The sequence below is a fragment of the Vidua macroura genome, chromosome 2, assembly GCF_024509145.1.
Source record: "Vidua macroura isolate BioBank_ID:100142 chromosome 2, ASM2450914v1, whole genome shotgun sequence".
Taxonomy (NCBI): domain Eukaryota; kingdom Metazoa; phylum Chordata; class Aves; order Passeriformes; family Viduidae; genus Vidua; species Vidua macroura.
In genome coordinates, this window is record NC_071572.1 from 91363794 (window position 1) to 91388618 (window position 24825).

General features: G+C 41.2%; 1 protein-coding gene across 3 annotated transcripts in view; it reads right to left on the reverse strand.

Moving 5' to 3' along the window:
• Positions 1-24825, reverse strand: part of SPATA13 (spermatogenesis associated 13) — a 170920-nt gene that overhangs the window by 47500 nt on the left and 98595 nt on the right. The window lies entirely within an intron of this gene.

A 24825-nucleotide genomic window follows, 5' to 3' on the forward strand; every position in this document is an offset into this window, starting at 1 on the left:
TCCTACCCCAGCCAGGGGTCTTTGCCAGGCAGTTAGGCGTTTTCCCCACCATGGTAAACAATGCCCCCAAAACCACCGGGATGCCCAGTCTGAAGCTGGCTCCACCTTAAAAACAAAGCTCATGGCACGGTTCTTTCAGCAAGGGGCAGCGGGATCTTCGAAAATTTGCCACTGTCGGCGGGGTCATGGGGGCGGCGGGGGGGATTTCCCCCTCAGCCGAAACAAGGAGAGAAGGTGTACAGCTGAGCTTTGGGGAAGGCGGCAGCCCTGGACCCTTCTTTGTCTCTTTCCCATTGCAAGGGCTGAAGGGTCTCGGAGGGCAGCGGGGATGGGGGGTTTGGCCGAGGCGGAGGCGCAGCGGCAGGAGGTGCAGGAGCCCGACTGGGGGTGGCGGGGGGGGGGGGGGGGTTCCATCGCGGGGACACCGCCGGGCGCCCGGCGGGACCCGCACAGCCACTCCCCACGTCCACGTGAAACGCGGCAGCTGCGGAGCCCGTGCCCGCTGCCTTTCAGGCTGCTCGCTCCTGAGCGCACGTTGAAAGTTTTGCGAGCCTCTGCTCCTCCGCGGATAAAAGGATTTGCTTGCGCTTCAGCAAGACGCCTGGAATATCCGCCGCCGCAGTTTTTAATCCCCGCTGCTGACAGGGTCGCAGCGGAGCCGGCCGGGCAGCAGGGCTGGGCAGGGCAGAGCCGGGCCAAGCCCCGCCGCCGCGGCACCCGGGCCGGACAAAAGCCCGCCGGGCACCCAGCCCTCGGCCGGCCCTTGCGCCCTGGTACCGCTCGCAACTTTCCACGCGGAAAGAAAACATCGAACGATAAACGAGCACAAGACGCTGCTCTCGGCAGAGAAGTTCCCAGAGAAAGCGGCTCTGGGAGAAACTGCACCTGAGCGGGCAGAAGGGGCGGGGGGGAGGTGGAAGAACAAACACAACGGGATGAGATTAAAAACCCAGCTCGTAGCGTAGAACCTGCAACAGCGGCCCCGGAGCAGCGCCCTTACCTGGGGAGAGCCGGGGCTCCCTGCCGCCGCCGCGCGTCCCGGCCGCTGCCCGCTCCCGCATCGCTATGGCAGCGGCGCCCGGCGGGGCGGGGCGGGGCGGGCCGCACACCCCCGGCTGCTCCGGCCGCCCCCGCGCCCGGCAGAGTCCGCTCCGCCCGCCCCGCTGCCTCCCGCCGCGGCTCCGGCGCTGCCGCTCGCTGGAAGGAGCCTGCCTTCCTTCCCACCGGCGGAGGAACAAACGGCCGCGCAGCGATGGTCACGTTTAGGAGCTTAAAAATTTCCTCGATGGTGCCCGGCCCCGCCTCTCCGTCCCTAGGTCCGTATGCCCTGCTCACGAGTGCGGTTTGCACGGCTCATTGGCTAAACTCACGCTTGGTTCCCAGGCTCCCTTTCTGTCCAAAACCTGGACAACTTTTTGGCTTGCTGCTATTCCTCAAACTTAACAGCAGAAACAACATTTTATGCACAATCTGAACCGAGTTCATATACTACAAGGAAAATTTTGTAAGACAGTGCCTTAAAGCCCTGTGTCATGACTCCTGGCAAAGACCTGTACAAACTGGTAGTCCTTGCTCAGAAAGTTTATTGTTCAAAAAATATTTCTACATTTGGACTGGAACAGTGGATATATTTTCAACAGTTTTATTGAAGCTCAGGTAAGATACCATGAGAAACTGGGGCAAGACAGACTGCATGGCAGAGCAGATCCCTGAAGAACTAGCGAAGGCCATCAGCCCCACTGCCTCTCCTCTGAGACTGGTGTGACTGCACATGCAGTGTAATTAATTCTCTGGAGAGCAGTACAGACACACTCTCAAAGGCAAGGTGTAGTATGGGGATGAGGCAAACAAATGGGCTTAAGGGATGCAGGTCAAATGAGGTAGCAAATAACTGGGAGTGACCACAGAAGTCTCCAGCAGTCAGCAGCAGGCACAGCCTGCCACCAGCCCTGCTCTTGTGGCCACAGCTTTCTGGTACATCCCATGAAAGGAGTGAGTTTGGAATAATGACTCAAATGAGGGGGCAAGGTGGTTGCTTTACAGTGCTGGACATGGAAGCAAAGGAGAAATAAATGCAGATTAAGACTGGAAATGCTGACATTGTATGGAGAGGGTCCATATGGACCACGGCTGGTGATCTGTGTTAGCTTGGAACAGCCTGGGGAAGTTCTAGTGTCAGTGCAGACAACAAGTATCTGCTTCAGACCTTGGGAAAGGGATGTTTCTGAAGGGGAACTCAGTGAAGTTGATTAAATGGGCAAGAAAAGAACCTTAGTGGCAACATTTTGAGGAAAATTTCATTTCTATGAGACAAGAAGTGTGTCAGAAGTTAAGTTAAAAGCCACTTTCAACAGGTCTTATAAACTTGTCTCACAGCCTCCCTGATATCTGTAAGGGTTTGTGCTGGTCACTTAAAAACTTCTAACAGCATTATTCAACCCTGAGTTTCAATGGGTTTGTGCTCCTATGTTCCTTTAAGTTCCTTTCTAGAGATATCCCAGGGATATGCATCACACTCCTTTTGAGTATACTTTTTAATCCACAACCTCTGCCTGCTCAGAGAAAGGAACCTTCAGCTCCTCAGACATCCTCTATCAAGCAGCTGGACAAAAAGACAAAGCAGAGAAAACTGTTGAGTTGAACTGAGCCACTAATTTGGTCTTTCCTTTATCCAGACAACAGTGTTTCGGAAACCTAAGAAATCCTGATAACTGAGATCTGAAACCATCTTTTAAATATATTTGAAGTTCATCAACAGATTAAACAAGCTTGGAGAGATAGAAGTTATCAAAGAAGGTATTGACAGATTAACAAAGTGCTCACAAAAACTTAATTTCTTTAGAAAGCCACACTAAAACTCACTTTAGATGATAAGAATTTATATTGCATGTTGTATTTTTTTAATGTCACTACATTGAAGGAAGAAAACACCTAGAAAATTGCAGTTACAAATATAACTCTATGTAGCCAATTAGACATTTGTCAAGTTTCTAAAAGTAAATAGTTTTAATCTTCCAGACTTGTTCATCATAGCTTTTCTGCTGGTAGTGCGGTAGAACCCTCTTCTAAATCTTGCAGGTTCACTGATTCAGTCAGCCCTTCCACATGTGTGTGCTATTCAGAGAAACTTGTATGCAGTACGCCAAAGAGTGTCTGAGAACAGGATTAACTTCCTGTACTGGAGACCAATAAATAACAAAATCTTTTCTTAATCTGAATTTTTTTTTTTTTGAAGGCTGATAAATGTATATAGTATTGAGGTGCCATCACACTAAGGTCTAGTAAACTGATGCAAAACAAAATTTATCAACAGAACTGTCATAAGAAAAAAGGTAAACCCCTTTTCCAACTATAAACTTTTAAACCCTTTCAGTTTCATACAAGCCATAGTGTTTCCTCAAAGTTACAAACCAAAGTTTCAGGAGATTAGTCCTTCCTATATTAAGGTTTTTCTACAATCCTAAAAAAGCAAAATGAGAGTAGTATTACCATTTGCCATTGAGAATCCTTGCTAATGCAAACAAATCCATAACACTTGCAGGGGTATTTCTGGAAGACTGAGCTATATACTCTGTTATCTACAGGCTAATGTTTTGCCTCCAGATGAACAACAGAGGGGCAGTGCCAGCAGTACATGTTATGGTTGACCAAGTACAGCAATTTATGAAAGAAGGAACTTCCAGAAGAAATTCCAGATTGGTATATGCGTGAGATTTCTAACAGTGATTTGACATCACAGCGCAACAAAAATGAAATGCTTGTTTTAGAAGCCCTAAGTATGTTCTTTAAAAGAGGTTTAATGCACATGTGACAAGGAGTGAGAAGGATTATTCCAAGTGCAATACAGGTGGGAAAGGATTACAAAAAATGTGACATGGGAGAACGAATATAGAGTTTTAAAGATGAAGAAACAACCTTCCCTCTACTTTTAATTGGTAGTGATACATCTCTTAGATTTTTCAGAAGAGCAAAGGGCACATTTATATGATGAAGTCACACACATAAATCTGAAAAGTCTGAATAAGAATGCTTCTATCTACTTAGTTTAGAAATCCTGTCTTCCACTCCCGCAACAGTTATTTCTTTCATGTTTCCTTTATAAATATTTTCTAAAAGTCTACTTCAAAGTAGTATTTTTTTTTTAAAAAAGGACTCTTGAAAGAGACTACAAACAAAAAAAAGCCAAAAGGAATAATTTCAGTAAAACATAAAAGCGCTTATCCTTCTTCCACAGCTACTGGGCAAGATGGCAAAGGAAGTGACTCTAAGATATACTCTAAATTAATGAATGACCAAATTTAATTATTAAGATGCAGAATTGCTGAAAAAAGAGATCCCTTTGCTTTAAATGACAGTGTCTTTTCTAGGCTGCAGTACATAACTAAGGCTCCAGTTGTGCAATTTGCACCTTCCTTTTAGATCCCAGGCAAAGTCTCTTCTGCAAGCAATTAACCCCCAAGGAATCTTTACGTACTGGCAGGTCCCACAGGGGGTAAGCTGAGTCATATATCTATTGAAGTTAAAGGCAACTCCCCCACTAACTTGACTGGGAGTAGGAACAAGATCTGAATTTTTTTAGTTTAGAAATGAGTGAAGATTAGTATGTTTGTGTATGCAAGTTCAAACTAACATAAGCAGCTAATTATTTTCATCTCTTTAATAAAAACTATGTGAAATTATGGTAGGATTTTTTCCATTTTTATATATCTGCAAGCAAATTAATAGTAATAAATTGAAACAGATTTTCCAAAATCAAGACCTTTGTCGTCTTGGCACTGAAAACATCCAAGATGACAAAATGAATCACATTGCTAAGAAAAACACTGAAAGGACAGCCTGAACTAAATTACTGCATCAATTTCCTGATTTGACCAGTGAAAGTCCCCATTACCCACATGCAGGAGGCTGGTGTGCAGCTTCCTAAAGGCCCTTCCGCTTGCATTTTCTTTGCTGCTGATAAAAGCAATTACTGACCCAAGTGAGAAAAGTTTATCACAGTTTGGTATAAATCACAATACACAACAAACTGTTTTCCCCTCTAATCTTCTTTTAAATGTGCTTTGCTGAGGCTGAGCTTGCTCAGCTCTCTTAAACACAGGGACCTAATTTAGGGAGAGCACAATAGCCCAACGGAGTGACGCCATCAATGAAAAATGACCCTTGTGTACCAGGTTACCATTATCCCATCTCTGAGTTGCTCTTACTCACCCACCTACACCACTACAGCTGCATGCAACTTAATGATGGCTTCAGCCTTTCAGGCTGCTAGAATGCTATTTATAACCCCACGGGGTCTGACTGCGATGCTATTCTTCTTCCCCATCCTCAAGAGGCATTATTCAGACAGCATGACATGGAGAGATGGCTAGTACTATAGAAGAGCAGTTTCCAATAAACAGATCATTGTGTTTTAACATAAAGAAGACTTCCAGTTACCAATTAGGAAGGCTGAATTCCACCTTTATTTTGTGTCTCACAAAGTATAAGAAGTAGGAAGAGAAAGGACTGTGGAGATGAAAAGTTAACAGAAATAGGAAGGAAAAGAGATTAGTCAAGAATTTCTATGTTTTATTTTCTTTTTTTTTTCCCCTTCACTATATATTTTTCATTTTCTTCTTATCTTGAAAAATGTTAGATTTTCTGTTAGATGGATGTACATTAAAGTGATATGGACTAGTTGGGAAGAACGGGCAAGATTTCAGACTTGGAGTTGTCCCACTGCAGCCTTTTGCTTTCTCTTCCTGCTTTGCTCTAGCTACCATCCTTTCCTATGTCACACTCACTGCAGAGTCTGATGGCCCTGCAGCCATTCTGTATTTATTTTCCTTGCTCGAAATAATAGCATGTAAAAGTGTCTATTAGCAGCTCTTTATCAACCTTCTTCCCCACCCACTTAATTACCCTGCCATCCCCTCTTCCCTATTCAAAACTGTTCTTCCAAAATTACCTGAGGATATGAAGGCACTTTATTATGCAACAAGGAGGAAAAAAAAAAAAGATGGAAAAATAAATACATAGAGAAAGGGTCTTGAGGAGTTTGAGGGCTGGGGACCACCTGCAGTGGGTGATTGAATGATTCAGACCAGGGGCTCGAGTGAGGAGCATTTTTGTGCGTGAGCCATAGCAAGTGGCCATGCGTAGGTTTATTTGATTTTGGAAGGATGATGCTTCTCCCTGGGCTCAGGGAGGAATCACAAGGAGCACTCATGCTCACTTAAATCATTGAGCTGTGCTGAAGGGAGGACAGATACAGCAATGCAGCGGAGGCACAGTGTCCATCAGATACTAGAAAAGTGATGCAGGTAGTGGACTGTGTTAGGAATTATGCCTCATCAGTATGCAAAGATACGTAAGATCATCTTGTTTCTGATGCTTATTTTAACAAAATAACAGGTCAACAGAATAATTAGCCAGCATGGCACTACAGAAATTTCCACCGATTTATAGTGTGGCTGCAGACCTTAGGTACCTTCGTGCTGGCCAGAGCAAAAAACCCTGAACCATTACAGCTTTTGATACGCTTGTGAGAACAGAACAGTGAATATTTCAATAAGATTAAGAAAAAAAGAAACAGGTTGGACTTGGTGGGAAGGATTGGGGCATCCTGTTGTTAGGAGGTTCCTAGGTGGTATTGATTCATGGCCTTCAAGAACCTCACAGTTGCTCGGGGTTTATTTCTCAGTTAGTACCAATACTTTTCTTTCTTTAGTCTCTCTCCAAAATGACAAACTTGCTATCTTTGTTACAGTCTGAAGTACATTAACATTCATGGCTGTATTTCTTGATTGATGATTTCTTCAATCATAAATTCAGATGATTGAATTACCATCTCCACCATGTTTCTCTTTCAGACAAAAAAAATCATCTTGCTAATTCTACCTTTAGTTCATCAATTTCTACTCTTTGTTTGAATTTACTCTATCAAGAATACCTTGGATCAGAAAAGCTAAGAAAGAATAATCTGAGCAAAGCAGGTGACAAGGGCTACAACAACATACATGTGCTAGGTCTTTTCAATAACATTTGTTCCCTGAATTTAGCCTGCCAGAAAACTTCGAAGCAATTATAAACCTCCATCTAATAGTCATCATTCAGTTTTTCTGCTGTTGTAGTAACTAATTTTCTTCATTATTAGTACTAAACTCAAAAGTATTTTTTAAAGCATGGATGATCGCATCAAGCAAACTCTCTATTCATTTTGTCCAGAAAAGAAGTTACCTATTTTTAAACATGCAGAAAACACACAATGCCACTCACTTGAAAATTTGTCTGGACAGAGAATCAAAGAAAAATTCATAAATTTTGGACTAGCTTACTTGTCCTGTTTTAAAGAGACCCATACATATTAAATTAGAACTTTTATCTGCAGTATACCCAAAGAAATCTCTTGCAGTCTTATGTTTTTTTGTAATATTTAAATTGTTTCTAGGAATGAATAGAAATAACACATATTGACTGCCTCTGAAAGATATGGCAGCTGCACAAGTTAGTCACATTTTGATAGGAAATCAGATTATTTTTAAAATCAGAACACTGTAGTCATGCAACTGCCTTCCTATTAGAACAGCAAGGAAGAAATTCTAGCTTTAGTAGCCTGAGATGGAGTTAGTTATGTGTATCTATGGTACCAAATTACATAACTGCCTGAAGTGGAGGAACTGGAACCAGTGCACCAAATTGTATGACCATTGGCTCAGACACCCATATTCCTATAACTAGTGGTAAAACAACTCTGTATTCTTCTACCACCAAAAGTAATGGGAAATTGTCTGAAAAAAGGAAACACCCATTTCAGGCAGGAGAGATGTCTTTATGACATCTTCCCTGGGGCTGGAGAAGACAGATTCCGGATTTTGTTTCTCTCCAACCTTAGCAGTTCAGCATACTTTTCTCAGCTTAAGTGCCATGTGTGTAAAATACGTGATGATAGGAGTAGTGCCTTATAACCTATGGGTCTTCAAGGACCAATCCATCAATGCTCCTCTGGCACTTTGATGCTTACAATGATGATAGCTATAAAAAGTGTACACGTTGGGAAAATAATCCATTATCTACCGATGCAGAGAACAAACCCTAAATTCCATTTTTTGAAAGGAGTTCAGATTCAAGTGCATGTTTCAAGATTCAATTGACTATTTTGATGATGGTCCATTAATCTTCTAAACTGGTGTTTGCAGATTTGGCTAATAATTTATGTCTTGTAAGAGCGCAGGATAGCTCTGAACCTGAAAGATTACATATAGCCTTACTAAAAAATTTAATTGATGTTGGTGAGCTGTCTTTGCTTTAGTTCCTGTCAGTGACACTGTCATTTTTAAAAAGACTTTACACTTCAGATTCAGAAAATCAATTGAGGAAAACCTTACCAGCCATTCCCTCAACATGCTGGGGTACATAATTAAACTACTAAGCTGGAGATATGAGCCACGTTTCCAGTTCCAGTACAAAAGGGAAGCAGTTTGCACAAATTCTGTCCTATGATCTGTTTTTTATCTAAGCAATACTGAATATCTGAGCCAGACAGATCTCTTCCCACCTCTTGTCTTTCATTACATAATTCAGCAAACTTGATTTCTATGCCAGGAGAGGAGTGGCTGCCTTTTGTCTTGTTACCACACACTGACCCAGAAATGCTGTTGCTCCCCACAGATCACTTGATCCTGTTCACATCATCTTCTTTGATCTACTTGGTCTCTAAGAATGAAGGTAGAATTGGTGGCTTCTGCCAATCTAAGAGCATGCTACCACCTAAAGGGAGAGATTCTGGACATGCCTTCTGCTTTTTCCCACCAGGCTGTGAGCTGAAGCAGCTCCCCTGGCTGCACCCAAGCTGTTGCTGGGCAGGAGGTGGAAGTAAGCATCCAAGGGCAAGGGGGGAAGCATGACAATGAGAGTGGAAATGCTTTCCACAAGCAACAGGACTCTTGAAATGGGTCCAGACTTGAAATTTTTCTCAGGAACTGCCCAAGAGTGCTGTGAATTGGAAAGGGCTGGGGAAACATGAAGTTGCCCTCAGCAATTCACCATGTGCCTTGTTTCTGCCACAGGGTACCAGAATGTGTGGGTGAGAGGTGCTGGTGCTGGGTGGGTGCCTGTCGCAGACTCATACAAGAGAAACAAATAATCTCAGAATTTCGTGGCAACATCACAAACAGGAAATATTTTTCACTGTGTTCTCTGGAAAAGCAGGGAAATACTTTCTCCAGAAAACAGTTAATATAATTTTTTATGATGCATTGTTGTGCCATACTCAGAGATTACGATCAATCATTACAGTAAATAGAGATTTTAAACTGCTTTGCATTCAATCTCTGATTCAGTTTCAATTCCAGCCTCAGTGCAAATATAATCACAATGCACAGCAATCAGGATTACCTCAAAAGAACCATTTGTAAAATAACTCAGTAAAGATGCTGCCTAACTCTTTTTTGATGCAGCAGAAATCTTGGCAGGCCGATCTATACTCGAGTAGTTTATTCAGTCTCATTGGTAGGATGAACACTGCAGAGAGGCTAACATTAATATTTTGCTGGAATCAGTTGGTTTAAAGCCTGTTTTCACCAGTCTCTGCAGCAGCAGGGAACAGGGCCTCCCTGTCTGTGCCTGCAGCCAAACCATATGCAGCATATGTTCAGCTGAGGCACTGCTGACACCCCCTGTCAGCATCTGGTAATTTTCCTAGCGGTGACAAGACTTACATGAAAGTTTTAACTCTGAAAGTCCTGAAGAGCCACAGTCAGTACATTCCAGAATAATTGTTTTAACCGGAGAGCCAGAGGTGCACCTTTGTAACCAGCCAGTTTCAGCGGGCTACAGGATCATCTTTATATTTCACTGTATCAGACCAAGAGAAGATGCTTCATTTGTTAGAAATCCTACTCATAAGCAGCTCAGTGTTCAGCCCACAGATACTGCTGCCTGAGAAACACTGAAATAACAGTCATCCTGCTCCATGCACAATATTCTATGGCTTGATTTTCCAACACTTAATCAAAATACGTCATACAAATAAAATCTTGGAAATTATTCAAAGTTTACTATTACATCTTTCACTGTTCCAAAGGCTAGGAAACCCTTCCTAAGGTTTACAGTAAGACACCATCACTTCTACTAAATCATTCAGCATCCCAATGAAGCATATTCTCTTTTCTCTCTTCCGAGTCTTGCTCCTCTCATTGCCTAAAGCACCAAAGCTACAGCACTGTTACTAGTAGAAACCAACAAGCAATTTTTAGCCAAATCTCATTTTACTGGAACCTCTAAGCTTTTTAGAGCTTATTAGTTCAGATTTAACCTGGTATTAAATGAGCGAGAGTGAAATCCAGGCTTTATAGCAAGTATTAAACAGCTTTGCTAACACATAGTAATGAAAGGCAATTAGCATACAACCAAGTCCAGGCTCATTTCACTTAAACCAGGAACTGTTTTCCCAGGGAGGCTATTGAGTACTTGTGACTACTTTCTACTGCAGTATTCTTACATGGAATCATGTGATGCTTTCATCCTATGCTGAGAGTTTTGGAAAATACTTCACTGGCATCAGCAACCCACTTTTGTTCCCATAAACTTCTACCTATTTCCTGACTTCCCTTAATGGGTAAACAACTCTTAACTTTTAAGTTGTTATCTTAGCTAATTATGCTTGAAGTTACAGAGAAACCTCTCTTAATTACCAAAGACTCCTAAAAACTCAGTTTTGTTTGGGTTTTTCACTTATTCCCCAGAAAAGCACAACAGCGAACTTGACAGCCATTACTCCAAGAAAACCGGCCATCAGCAAGTTGCTTAATCCTCAGTTTGCTTTCATACTGATTTAATACCACAATTAGAGTGCATTGCTAGAGCTGTGATCTTGAAAACGGTTTAAGTAGGTGATTCTCTGCTGTTGCATGCTTAAAATCACACTCATCTCAGGAGATAATCTACAATAAATATGTGTGCACCTAATAGTTAAACTGGGGGAGTAAGGGCAAAGGCCAACAGTATGATTGTTTCTTTTAAAAAGATATGTTTATTAACACACAGGTGTATTTGAGTTAAAGTGAGACTGCTCCAACAGTTCTTAGAGCAGAACTGTGCCTTTGGCTTTGGCCAGCCTTAAGTATAAGTCTGAAAGCAAAATTCAGGTTTCATTTGTATTTCTGAATTACCACTGTTTGCAGGTGATATCAGGACCAAAATCAAAGAGTACCTACTACCCTGCCTAGCAGGAAAGGCAGGAGCTGCCATTTTGGAAGTAATTTTCATTGTTTGTAGATGGAATTAAACCACATTACTTAAAAGTTTTCAGGTCCTGTCTTTTTCCTTGCAAACAGTGGGAGATTATTGTTTTCATCTACATACAAAACAGTGAGAACAGCTTTTTAGAAACAGTATGTTACAACACTTTTTCAATGCCAAACACATTACAACACATACCAATGGTACCATCTTCTCCTGAAAAAAGTTTCATAGAAAGAATAATAATTAAATCTGTAGTTTGCACAGGCTACACCATAGTATGATCACATGAAGATACATTTGGTCACTCCATATTTCTCCTGGCTTCCCAAAATGTAAGCAACAGATCAAGTTAGTAGCCTTTGGCAAAGTCTGCCTTTCAACATTTCAGAGTGACAGTGGAGGACAGTGCTCCAGCTCAGTGCCATCAATGATGACACACTGGTACGCACAGCCGCCAGTGGCTTAGCTCTGTGGCTGGATGGGCTTCTGCCCAGGGAAGGTGGGTCCAGGAAGCTGGGGTAATGCCAGGGAATTTGCCCCCCAATGCCACTGCCAGTGGGATCCCCCTGAAGTCACAGAGTACAGGCAGCGAGTTGCATGGAGTGTGAGCTCCGCAGTGAATAATGCCTGAATGGCTTTGCTAGATGAACTGCACAGATTATCTGCAACTCTGAAAATCATATACACATTAACAGAGGGACAAACCACAATGCAGCCAACACACAAAACTTTAGATATTTTGATATTAGTCTCAGTCATGGTTTTTCACTTAACTGGAAAAACTAATAAAACCATAATTATAAAATGAAATTAATTACCACCATATATACCAAAATGGCTATGCCTTCCAGCAGCCACTAACTACAAAGTCGGCTCTTCTGGATAATATTTAATCTGAATGTATGAAAATCCATTGCACAAAATATTGTCCAGTTACAGTACAAACCTTGTTCCAGAAAACCTGCTTGGCTTTTTGAAAGAGCCTGTTGTTGCCTGGATTCTGGGCTCAGTTCTGCTGAGCCCCCTGTAAGCCTTTAAACATCTCTGGGAGGAAAAGGGACTTAGCATGGTCCACAGTCAGTACCTTGTGGGATTGAGCCTTAAGTTAATGTATAACAAACAGCTTGCACAGCAGTGTGTGAAATCAGCAAGTTAAACATACACTTGGAATAACTGTAACACAGAAGGAAGAATATTTACAGGACCATTTCATTAAAATCTTTGTCTTGAAGAGTGTTGTATGCAGCATTCCTATATATTTTCCAACCGAAAGGTAAGGTTTGGGAGTGTGCTGGTGAAAGTAAAATTAAGTAGCCAAGGCAGAAATAATCTAAAGTTGCAACCAAAGTCTTCTAGTTAAGTATCGTGCAGACTGTGATCTGGTTATTATCAGTTGGAATCTACCCAGAGCAAGCTGCACCTGACAGCAAGGACAAAATGGATGACCCAGAATGGTGCACACTGAATACACATCCATGAAAGTGAAAATAACAAGGAACCTCAAAACTTTATTACCCAGCTCTAGTACTGGCAGGTATCAGCAGCAGAACCAAATGCCAAAATCATACCTGGTGATACTGAAGCAGGTGAAAGAGGCAGAACTCAAAGGTACAATTATGACTTCGAGAGCTGCGATGTGGCACAGGAAGGCAACGGGGTGTGCAGCAGACACTGCTGGCGAGGAGCAGAGTTATCCCAGTGGCAGAACAGTGTGGAACACCAGATAGATGCCTGCCAGAAATGCGCCACGGACATGCGCCTCCCTGCTTTTCCTGCCTGGTGTTCTGTGGGGGTGCAGCTACACTTTCCCAGAGACCCATGTGAATCCCGAGAACCTGTCATCACATACAGAAATATGGAGTGCCCCTGGCTTTATGCTCTCCAATCAGAAGGACCTGTACAGATCTCTCCTGTATATCCCTGTACAGAAGACACCGTTCTATATTACAGAAGATCTGCTGGAATGTGATTCAATCTGCCCTTTTTCTCCACATAAGATATAATCAACTTTCAATTGCATTTTTTTCTGGGTTAGAAAGATGTGAAGAATAACTGCAATTGTGAATGCAAGAACCACTAATTCAAAGATAAATTAATTTCTGTCTTGCAGTTCTCATAGTTATTCCATGAATAATCAAAATGAGAATCTTTAATGGAAATACCATATTAATTTCTTAAAAGTGGAAATGCCAGCAGATTTCCTTAATAATAGGTTTACATATCCAATATAATTTTCAAAACCTAATTAATAATTTACAATGAAGTACGAGGCTTCATATTATGTCTCATGCAATAATCTGAAACTCATACATTATGGAATTCCCTATTTCTAGTTAAATTAATTTCAGCTGAATGCTCTGCTGGGATCACCATACCAACAAAGTTAACTGTATGAGAGGATAAAGACAGAACTACAACTCCACAATGTCTGACTTATGCTCAAGGCCTTCACTAAAAAGGAGGAAGCAAACTCCTCAGAGCCATGCTCTTCTCATGCAAGACTGGGCTTTTACAGTTTTAAGCTTTCTGAGTCAGACACAAGGTCCACAAAAGTTCAGGGGACTTTCCTCTGCTTCTATAAATCTTTAAAGTAAAGATTATAAAAAAGGCAAGCAAGCAATTTTCTTGGCCTCTAGTCACTCACCAGGGTACACATCTAGAGTGTTGCCATGTAAATATTGATTTTGATTGTGGTGCTGGGAGGGGAGAAAATGAAGAAAATACTAAATATATCTTTGTAGTTTGAAATTTTAGGAGAAACTGAAATGCAAATAATAATACAATGCACAAATTGAACTCCAGTCAATCTGCAACTCACAGAATAGCAGGTTGAGTTGAGGTTGGAAGACACCTCTGGATACCATGCAGTCCAGCCCCCCTCACAGAAGGGTGGAGGTTGGAAGACATCTGTGGAGATCACCTGGTCTAACTCCCCTGCTCAAAGCAGGGTCAGCTAGAGCAGGGAAGCAGAGCTATGTCCTGTCAAGTTTTAAATAATATTTTGAAGTGTACAAGGATGGAAATTCCAGAACATCTGTGGGCAGCCTGTTCCAGTATTTCAGCAATTTCAGAAATTTCCTGTATTTCAGTTTGTGCAGATTGTCTCTTGCCCTTTTACTGGATACCAGTGAGAAGAGTCTGGCTCTTCTCCTCTTTACTGCTTCAGTCCCATCAGATATTTATGCACATTAATAAGATCCCCTCAGCATCCTGTGCTCCAGGAAGAATGATCCCAGCTGTCTCAGCCTCTCATCATATGTCAGATGCTCTAGTTGGTGTAACAGGTACTACTCCTAGTTTTATATCCCCTGCAAATGTGCTGAGGGTGCACTGTCCCATCAAGAATGGAGATGTTATCCAGTACTGGCCACAGCAGAGGTGTCTGAGGTACAGCACTAGTGCCTGGCTTCCAGATGGACTTCATGCCATTGATCACATGTCTTAGAACCCAGTGGTTCACCCAGTTTTACATCCCCTGACTATCCACTTGCCTAGTCCAGGCTTCATCAGTTTGCCTGGAAGCATGTTACCAGAAACAGTGTCAAAAGTTTTGCTAAGACCCACTGTTCTCCCCTTGTCCTCGGAGCTAGTCATTTTTTTTGTTGGGAGGCTGTCAGCTTGACCAGGCATGATCTCCCTTTTGCAAATCCATGCTGACTACTCCAAATCATTTTCTTGTCCTTCATATGTTTGGAAATGGCTTCCAGGAAGATCTGATCCACCTCCTTCCTGGGGACTGAGCTGAGGCTGATTAACCCATACTTTCCCAGCTCCTCATTCCTATTCACAAAGGCCACCCTGTAAACCCCACAGACCAAACCCTGCCATGTAAACCTACTACACTCTTATATTCTTCCATTTGATGTTTAAGTTATCAGGAGCTCCTTGTTCACCTATGCAGGCTTCCTGCCATCCTTGCTTGATTTCCACTGTAGGACTGGAGCTTTCAAGAGGTGATTCTTGCAAGTCAACTACCTATCTTCACTCCAAGATGTTATACCACAGAAATCTTCCAAGGATATTCCTGAAGTGGCCAAAGCCTGCTGTCTCAAAGCCCATTGCTGTGATCCTGCTATTTGTCCTGTTTTTCCTCCTCTAAGAATCTTGTACTCTGTCACTATGGGTCACTGCAGCCAAAGCTGCTCCCAGCCTTCACACGCTCAGCCATGTATTTGTAAGCTCAGGGAGGTCCAGCAGAGTGCTGTTTACCATTGGCCCCTCAGTTGCCAGGGTTAGAAAGTTATCCTCAATGTACCCCAGAAACCTCCCAGGTTGCTTGTGCCCTGCAGTGTTGTCTCTCTGGTGAATATGGAAATGGTTTACGTTGCCCCTGACAACCAGGATTTCCATCATGAGATGGTTTAACATCTGGTAATATTCATGCAGCTGCAGAATTTCTGTCTTTGATTGCTCCTGGTTGGAAATGTGTTACATTTTCAGAGGACCATTTCCTCTTGGAAACTACTATTGCGTTTTATAACTACTGCCAGCAGTCTCAACCAAAGCTAAGAAGTCTTAAGAAGGCTTGGACACTAAACACACAGTAATATTTTCAAACAGTATTTTCATATGAGTTTGGACATATTAACACAACAACATATCTTTCCCATGCTGTATATGCTCCAGAAGTACAAGAGTTGTCTTTCAGGCCTTTCTTCCACTACTTTTTGCTATCTCAAAGCTCAGTTGAAAAATGTGGAAACACGGAATCCACAGTTCACCTACCAACAGTTCATGCTGAATCTTCTACTATAGTCAGAACACAGCAAAACAGCAACAAAATAAATTGGGGGAAAAAAAAAAGAAAAAAAAAAAAAAAGAAAGGAAGACAAAAGTAGGCATTTCTGCATGTTGCTGTATCAATTACATTAAGGCTTCTCAGTCTCAACAGCCCTACACAATACAATACAAAGCAGGCTCTGAAAGAAGGGCAATTCCCCCTGCAAATATTTAGGTTAGCAACTGCAAAGTAATCCAGGCACAGCACTATTCATAAGACCAATTCATCACCAGGTCATACAAGGCAATTAGGCCTGGACACTAGATGCAGAGGGGAGCAGATTAACAACCACCAAGATGTTTTAAGTGATCCTGGTTTATTTTTAACAATTTTTAAAGCCTCTGAGAAGATTAATTCCTCAGCCCAAGCCTCAACATTCCCTTGCTGCTGCCAAGGTAAAATGATGTACTAATTGAGTTCTTAGCGCAGGAATTTTCTTTTTAGGACCTGGGAGTAACTGTTTTGATGCTGCTAATGTCAATGCACAAAAAACACCATTTTCCTCCACCCTAAAACTTTTGACTTCTTTGCAACAGGATGAAAAAATTCCTACAATTTTCTCTCTTCCTTATTCTCTTTTTCATGCCCTCATGCAGAAAGGACACAGTAGATTACATCTATAAAAGCAAAATCTGCTAAGGTGTGTTCTTCAGTCATAAGACCCTGTTTCATAGGGAAGATTGTAAAACCTTCAACAAGTACATTATATACAAATACAGTATTAACAGGATAAATGAGATAGTTTCTTACACTGAAGATAAAATGCAGCTGACAGAATAAAATGCAATAAATGTATCTATTGTGAAACACAGCAGATAAGATGTAAATATTTAAAACTAAAAGAAAAAATTACACTGGAAATAAATTGTGAAATAGGCAGGATAAAATTCTTAGCCATATTTCTGGATCTTGTTCTCAAGAGAAAATTGTTAGGAAGGACCTGCTGCATTAAATTGGACAAAAGGCCATCTAACTATCCAAGTGGCTTAAGGAGGAACAAGAAACAAGATGAACACAGAAAAATTTCCCTTTATTTTACTCCCCCATTTTCTAGGAGTCTACAATTTAGAGTCTTCCTAAATCACAGGCTGCATTCAGAATACACTTTTTTCTAGTCTTCTTGGGGCAGCTTTCTACAAATTTTTCTGCTTCCTCTCTGTTTGCATTAATTCTTTAGATTCTATATCCTCATGTTTCACTGAATTTCCCATCATTATTTCCCATAGTTAACTGGTACCCCAAGTGAAATATATTCCTTTTGGTTTGATTTTAATCTCCTGCCCAGATGATACCACGTCTGTTTCAAAACCTAGTTGCGCCAGAGTGCTGAGAGCTGGGTGCCTCCGGCCGCCCAAATATGGGTGTTGAACAAACAGGAAGGATGGATTTCCAGGAGAAAATGAGAAAAGGGAGCGCAGCTGGCAAGAAAACATATAGGCAGATATGCAAGTTAGGTTTCTGGACTATTGCCTAAATATTTATCTGGTGGTCATACTTGCTTCTTGTACCATTTGGAGGGGATTCCTGGTTTTTAAAATCTCATTGACTATAATACATAAATGATAAATAAATAATTGATTCCTTAGAAGCATGATGTTCTCAATCTTTTCTAGCTTCTCTATGTGCTTCTTGTATTTTATGCTGTCATTCAGGTTTTAAAGTAACATATTTAACTCCATTTTCTTACAAGCTGAAAAGTCTAAGCCCTACTGATGAATGCCACCAGTTCCCCAAAATTCACTTGTTCTCTCTCAGCAGCCAGTGCACCAGGAAGTATAAATTCCATGTTAACCTTTTCTCCAGTGTGTTCCTCAAGTGTGTGACAGTGAGGTATTTAGCAAACTTGGCTATTTTCTTCCTGGATAGCTAAACTGTTCCATCAGCAACATAAAAATGTTTCAACAACACAGCAACAAACCATGCATTGTGCCAAGTTCATTGTTGGGAGGTTACTTTTAATTACAAGGTCCTGATTAACACACTGGAACAAGGTAATGGCTTACTTCAAACAGTTCCAAATCATTGTACTTAAAAATGCTGACCCTTGTCATAAGCAAGGACAAGTGATGAAAACAAAAGAAAACTGTTTTGGCTCTGAGTGAATTCCAAATTCCACGACAGAACTTTGCAGAAACCCAATAATCTATAAAAGCCAACTTTCAAACATTAATTTTGTAGTACCATAAACAGCCAAACTCTTCCCTTTAGTAGCCCAAATCTCAAACTGATGGTATAATTCAGAAACTTATTTTTAAACAAGGTTTCTGTACCGGATTTTCCATTTTAAATCTTGCACTGATTATTTTTAGTTGGTGCAACCGAGTATAACTTCCTCCTCTTTCTCCTCTCCCTCCTTATTATTATCATTATTATTATTATTTAAATCCAGTTGATTTAGTCTGTTAACTGACTGAAGCATTTTACTCACACATTTTGCCCAGAGGCAGCATTATCTGTTTCTTAGAAAAAGCATTCTGGTTGTAATTCAGTCTCTGCAATTGTATTAATGCAGGGACAGATCCTGGCTTTATTTGAAGCTCTTAGCTGCAGTTCTTCCATATGGAAGTAAAACATGAAATTACCATAACTAGGACCTAGTTGAAAATACAAGAGAATAAGGAAGTACACTCCTCACCATAGCAATGTTAAGCATGGTAAAAATGAATCCAGAAGCTTTTGTAGAGAAGTTTCCTTCCTTAGAAAGAAGGAAACAACTGACAAAATATGGGCTAAGCTGAGCAGCTTCTGCACTGCTGCCTCAGGAGAATACCTGGGTGAGTCGCTGAACATCTGAACTTTGAACATTACAACAGACTCCTACTTTCTATTGCACACGTGCATGAAAGCCTCCTTTATTTTCTCATCCCAGGAAACAGAAGCCATATGTAAGAGAACAACTTTCAGAATACGTAAGCAGTGCTGGCAAGTTTAATCTAGAGCCATAGAATTCAAATAAAATAGAAATCAGTGGGATGATTAATTTGTGAAAATCTCTACTCCTTAATTTAATCAGAAAAGAAATTATAAATGTGACCAAGATAAATGATCAATTACTATTAAAGCTAACAGGGTGCAGCTGATAGGGCCTAGTAGATAAGTCAAAGTCACTTTTAGCTGGAGTTCGATGGGAGAGTCCAATAGGATGGTTTGGGTGAATGAAAGACATGAGTTGGCTTTAAATAAGACAGCTGGTTCTTCCACACCAATTAACTCTTATTTGATGCTACCTGTGCAGTGGGAAGTTGGCGTCCCAACAGCAGTGCTGGTAGACAGGAGCGTGCGTAAGGTAAGCCTGGTGCTGGAAAGCCAGGCTACAGTGTAGTTGAACTGCTCTCGAATTTGTTTAATGAAATTAACCAAATCCAGTGTGTTTTCAGAGGCCACAAAGCATTTCCACAACACAAAATAAAAATATGAAAAAAAAATACAGAAATGCCAAATATGGGATTCTGACTGTGTAACAAAAACACCAGGTGAGATCAATGAGCCTTGCCTTGACGTCCAACAATGGTCCCACAGACTGCACTGTAACTGCAGGTCAGGCACTCTCCAGTTGACTCAGGCAGAGAGGACAGATGTGACACAGAGACAAACATCTCAGACTTCAGTGATACTGTCCAAGTGTTAATCTCTCTCACCTCCGCCTGCTCTGAGCCAACACACAGCTTGGAGGAAGTTGTGGGTATTAGCAGGGATTGAATTTGCTCCTGGTTGGACCCAGGAAAAATGAGCTGCTGACACAATAGATACCAGCCTTTCTCTGCAGCTCTTGTGTGCTGAGTACCCCTCAGCTCTCCTACCGAACCTCAGGCTCAATGGAACTATTAGATCAAAGAACTAATCAAACCAAGCTCTTCATTACTGTTGTCTCCATGTATGGTCAACCTGTTTAAGACTCAAAATATTCTCATAAAACATGCACAAAATTTAGTCAAATTCAAAATCAAAGGCTACTATGGAACACGTGGTGAGAGCAGTACTGAGAAAATAGACTCTTTCAAGGATTAAGTATCCTGAACAGAGATCTTAGAAACAAAGATGGATTTTGAAAATAGTTTTGGTGCTTTTCATTAGCAAGAGGCATAACATTCTTCTTCTCTTCCATTTCCCCTCCAGGAAGACAAAGAAGGGAAAGAGACAGAAGAATGTTAATGATGTAATACCTCAGACATATAATTCTTCTTAATGATATAGGTGCTTTCTTTGTTAACTGGGCACTCTGTGCCAACAGTATAAGTACATAGAGATTTAGGAGGCACTGTCTGTTCAACAGATGGCTGCTGAAATTTGCACTGCAGTTGGAGTTAGATTAAAACTGTGTGACAAGTAACTCTTCTTATCATAATAATGTGTATTATAATCTGTTGTCATGGCTTCAAGTAATAACACTTCAGGTAGCAAAAGTAAGCCATGTTTTGTGTTCCTATTGAATCACCATTGCATTTGACTAATAAGAATTGGGGAGTTCAGACCCATAAATAATTTTCCTTCTATTTAAAATAATCCAGCTAATACAAATGAAACAACTTCTCCAGAACAGCATACCTACATACAATTTTAATACTTTGAGAACAACAGCAAAATCAAATTCTCTAAAGACTAAATAATACAAAGGACTGTCTCTCTCCCAGAACAGAACACTAACCAAAATAAAACATTTCATGTGCATTAGCAAGGATGTTTAAATACAGACTGATAACCATGTGACTACAGAACAGAAAATGTGATGCTTGTATTTGTAAAGGAGGAGGTCTGCCTGGGAAATTAACTGAGTCTTTAGTCTGAATCTGAACTTCATAAGATTTTACAGTCAAATCTGAAGGCAGGATCAGCTGAGATGTGGGGAGCTCTGTTCCAAGTGAAGAGGAATCATGTACCATAAAGAAGTTGACAACAGTAGAGAGGAGTGGTAGCTGCACACAGTGAAAAGAAGGTTAGGCAATTTCAGGGATCAACTGGGAACCAGGAAAAGGAAAAAGTGATGTTGTGGTCCTTACGAATGTGGCAGTCAGGGCAAACACCACTGAGACCCAAGGAGATCACTCACTGAGCCTGTAATTAAGCAGCCCTTTGCCTCTAAAGGGATGCAGGACTGTCATTTCCTGATCAACAATGAAACCTTCTCCCTGTCTCAAAGTTTAACAGGTCTGTTCTGTATGGAGCTACAGACCAGGAATCAGTGACAGAAAACACAGCTATTGCAGAGTAACATGTTTTTATAGAGAAATAAACCTTATAGAGATAATGAGTTCTGCATAATTTTTGTTTTTAAGGGGAGGGCAAAAAGTATTTGCGTTTTTTCCTCATGGATTCTTTTACAGAAGGTCAGTATGGCTCAGCTGATGGCCCAAAGAATCAAATTGGCTTGCTTTTTTCCCCAAAATTAATAGGCAAAGCATACAAATACAGCTGCAAAACTCTTCCAGTCTCTGCCTCACCCAGCACAGAGTCATTCAAATGGGCCATCTTAAAGTCCTGAGATCCAAAGTCAGACCTCTCCTCACGCACATAGGGTTTAACACATAGGAGCTATTTAAATTCTTCCAGGAAGGTCAAAGGGAAGACTTACAACCAATATAACATAATGCTTTTCATGTTCTCATTACCTACCTACCACGTCTGGTACTGGTGTTTTGTCATGAAGATCATATGTGCGTGTTTGTCCTTGTGTTTATACAGCAATCCATCAGAGCATTCTTAGATTAATACAGTGTAAGACTATGACATGAGCCAGGTTCACTCCCTGACTACATGCTTTGTCAGCATTTGTCTCAGCATTTCACAATTCTACAGTATGCTAGGGAAGAACAATTTCATACAGGGGGAAAAAAAAACCCAAACCTCTTTTCTTTTAATAAGTGGTGCCAGCCACTAAATCTGTACACAGAGTGGTAAACCTGTCACAACTAGAAATAAAATCTCTTAATCAGTAGATTCAAACTTGTGTGATTCTTCTTTTTGCTTCACTTTACTAATTGGTCAGTTGTGCCAGATAATTTGCTTAAGTCTAAAACAGACCAGAAAGCCTTAAAATAACATTTCAATGGTTAGGCTGTGCAACTTGAGTTGCTAGTTTTACATGGTGGGGATTTACATTGTCTTGGCTCGTCATTGAATATATTGGCTCATAAAACTAAAGGTCTCTCCATGAGCAAATGATCTGTCTGGTGCCCCAGCAGTACAAAATGCCCACTGATTTCCTTGACGATGGGTTTACTTTTGACAGTTGCAGAAAAGGGTCTTGAGCCTGCTCCCTGCTAAATCAATTCATTACACAACTGCCATTCAAAAGCTGTCCACGCTTCACGAAGCATATGAGGATTGCTACTGCCGCTGCTCTATACTGCCGCAGGAGCTCAGCCACAGATGTAGTTCTCATCTGGTTGGAAAGCTTGTTAAAATCTTCTAATTAAAACCCTCCATGGTTTTATTCAAGTCCTTCTTGCAGCCCTTGACCTTTTCCCCTCAGCTGGGACACATACAGGTATGGTAGTCTGCTATATCACAGCAGGCAGGAAAAGCATTATGGTGTCCAGCTCCTAGATTTTCCCATAAATACTTATGTCTTTCAAACTTGCTATTGTGTTGAATAGACACTATGTCATGAAATGTAAAACTTCTGGATCACCTATCTGCTGATCTACTTTTACATGGCTATTATAGTCTTTAAAAAAAAAAAAAATCCAGTATTTGAAATTATTAATTGCGCAAGGAATAGACAAGAATACTGCATCTTCATTTGCTCATAATAATAATTTTTCAAGCATCACAAACCACAAATATTTCTGATACAGTCACATTAAATGGTTAAAATTATCATAAATAATTTCTCTTTATCCCCTTCCCTTTAAGTATTGCATACAAAAAATGCTCATGCAACTCATTAAGAGGCATCAAGTTTTTTATGAGTTACAGCCTTAGTTTATCAGAGCTGCTTCATAAATACTTGGAAAGGAGTTCTGCTTACACACTTCTAGGACTCTGAAAACAGAACATGCAGAGAGAGCAGCATGAAGGACTGGAAAACCACTCTGTTCCTTGTGTGATGGCATCTAAAGGACAGTTATATTTAGAAGACAAAAACGGCAGGAGAAACAGGGACTGAAACAGATACAGTAAATAGACAATGTTCTTTTCAAATCTCATGGGACAACATGTTGGTGTTCTATGAGAGGAAAAACAAAAACTTGTTGGTGTTCTATGAGAGGAAAAACAAAAACTTGTAACTAAATATGTGATTCTTTGGGAAGATTTATAGCCTCTCCGAGAACAGATGACATGTAATGCCACTATCAGGAATGACATTGCAAACTGGAAGAAAGGCAACAAGTACCAGTTAGCCACTCACAACTTTGGCATATTTGATTGTTATTCATTCGAGATTTGCTTGCTGATTGTACTAATCAACAAAAAGGAAAAAGCCTTTAGAAAGGATTTATAATGTCTACAAGGAAATCTTAATTTCCCTGAGAAGTGCATCTAACTGGTGCTTCATGCCTTCAGGAATTACGCCCATCAATTTGTTTCACCTAAGGGCATGAAAGAAGAGGGCAAGGAAAAACTAACTTGGTTTTACATTCCCTTATGAGCCTTACCTGCTTAAACAGTACCTTCTTCCATCCAGAAATGTAGTCTTATTAGAAAAGGAGGAATTAGAGCACTTGCCAAGGATTTCTACATAACCCATGACTGAGCCCCCCAGAGGCTGCAGTGAGCCGATGAGACCCTCAGGCACGCTGCTGCCATGCATGTGCACATCCTGCACACGGGATGTGGGGCATAACCCATCATGTCCATGAGACAAAATCCCTGTCCATAGGCAGAAACACATGGCTCTCCTAGAGTTTCCCAGGATTCCTGTATCTCCAACAAGGAATTTACTTCAGAGTGTGACAAGTGTCCACACCACACAGTGCAGTCACAATTTTATGTCTACCACATCATTCTCCTGGAGAAACTGGCTTTTCATGGCATGGACAGGTGCACTGTTTACTGGGTAAGAGCTCTGAGGCCAGAGTGTGGTGGTGAATGTACATCCATCTGGCAAATGGTCAACAGTGGTGTTTCCAAGGGCTCACTATTGGGGCCAGCCCTGTTTAATATCTTTATTGGCTATCTGGATGAAGGGATTCTCAGGGTTTATCTTAGAAGAATTTTATACTAATTTCAGGCAGAATCAAAGATCTCGATCCTGGAGCTCTTATCTATGATATTAGCTGCAGTGAGGCAGAGTGGAAGCCCACCAAGGTAAATGGAATTCAGAGAGCTTTGGATGAGATCCCATAAGAGCAAAAGGTTGCAGAAGTGAGACTCAAAGCAGACCACTGGCCATTACAGTAAAGTCAGCCAGGCTCACTCTGCTACTAATACTGTTGTAGTGACATAGATGTACACACGGGTGTACATCTTTGCTGGACTGCAGGCTTCCATGTGATGATTTTGGGGCAGGAAACAGTTGGGGAAGGAAATGGCAGGAGGGACTGACTGCCCTGGCACACAGCATGGAACAAGCACTGCATCTGGGGGGAATGTAGGGTCTCACCTACTCCTTCCAAATCCCTACAATGTGAGTTGAAGAGCTTTAGGCTACTGCCATTATTATACTGTTAAGTTTTCATATGTATTCAGACCCCTACACAACACAAATTATTTTACTTTTAGGATTTAGCTTTTTAACCATTTGAAAAACTTAATTTGTCTTCCAATCACACCTCAAGGCCCAATCTCAGAGGCACACAGCTGTCAAAAATCTTCAAGTGGAAATGTGAAGGGGAAGGGAAGAAAAGCAACCCTTCTCCTGTTAAGCTCTGTACAGGCAGGGG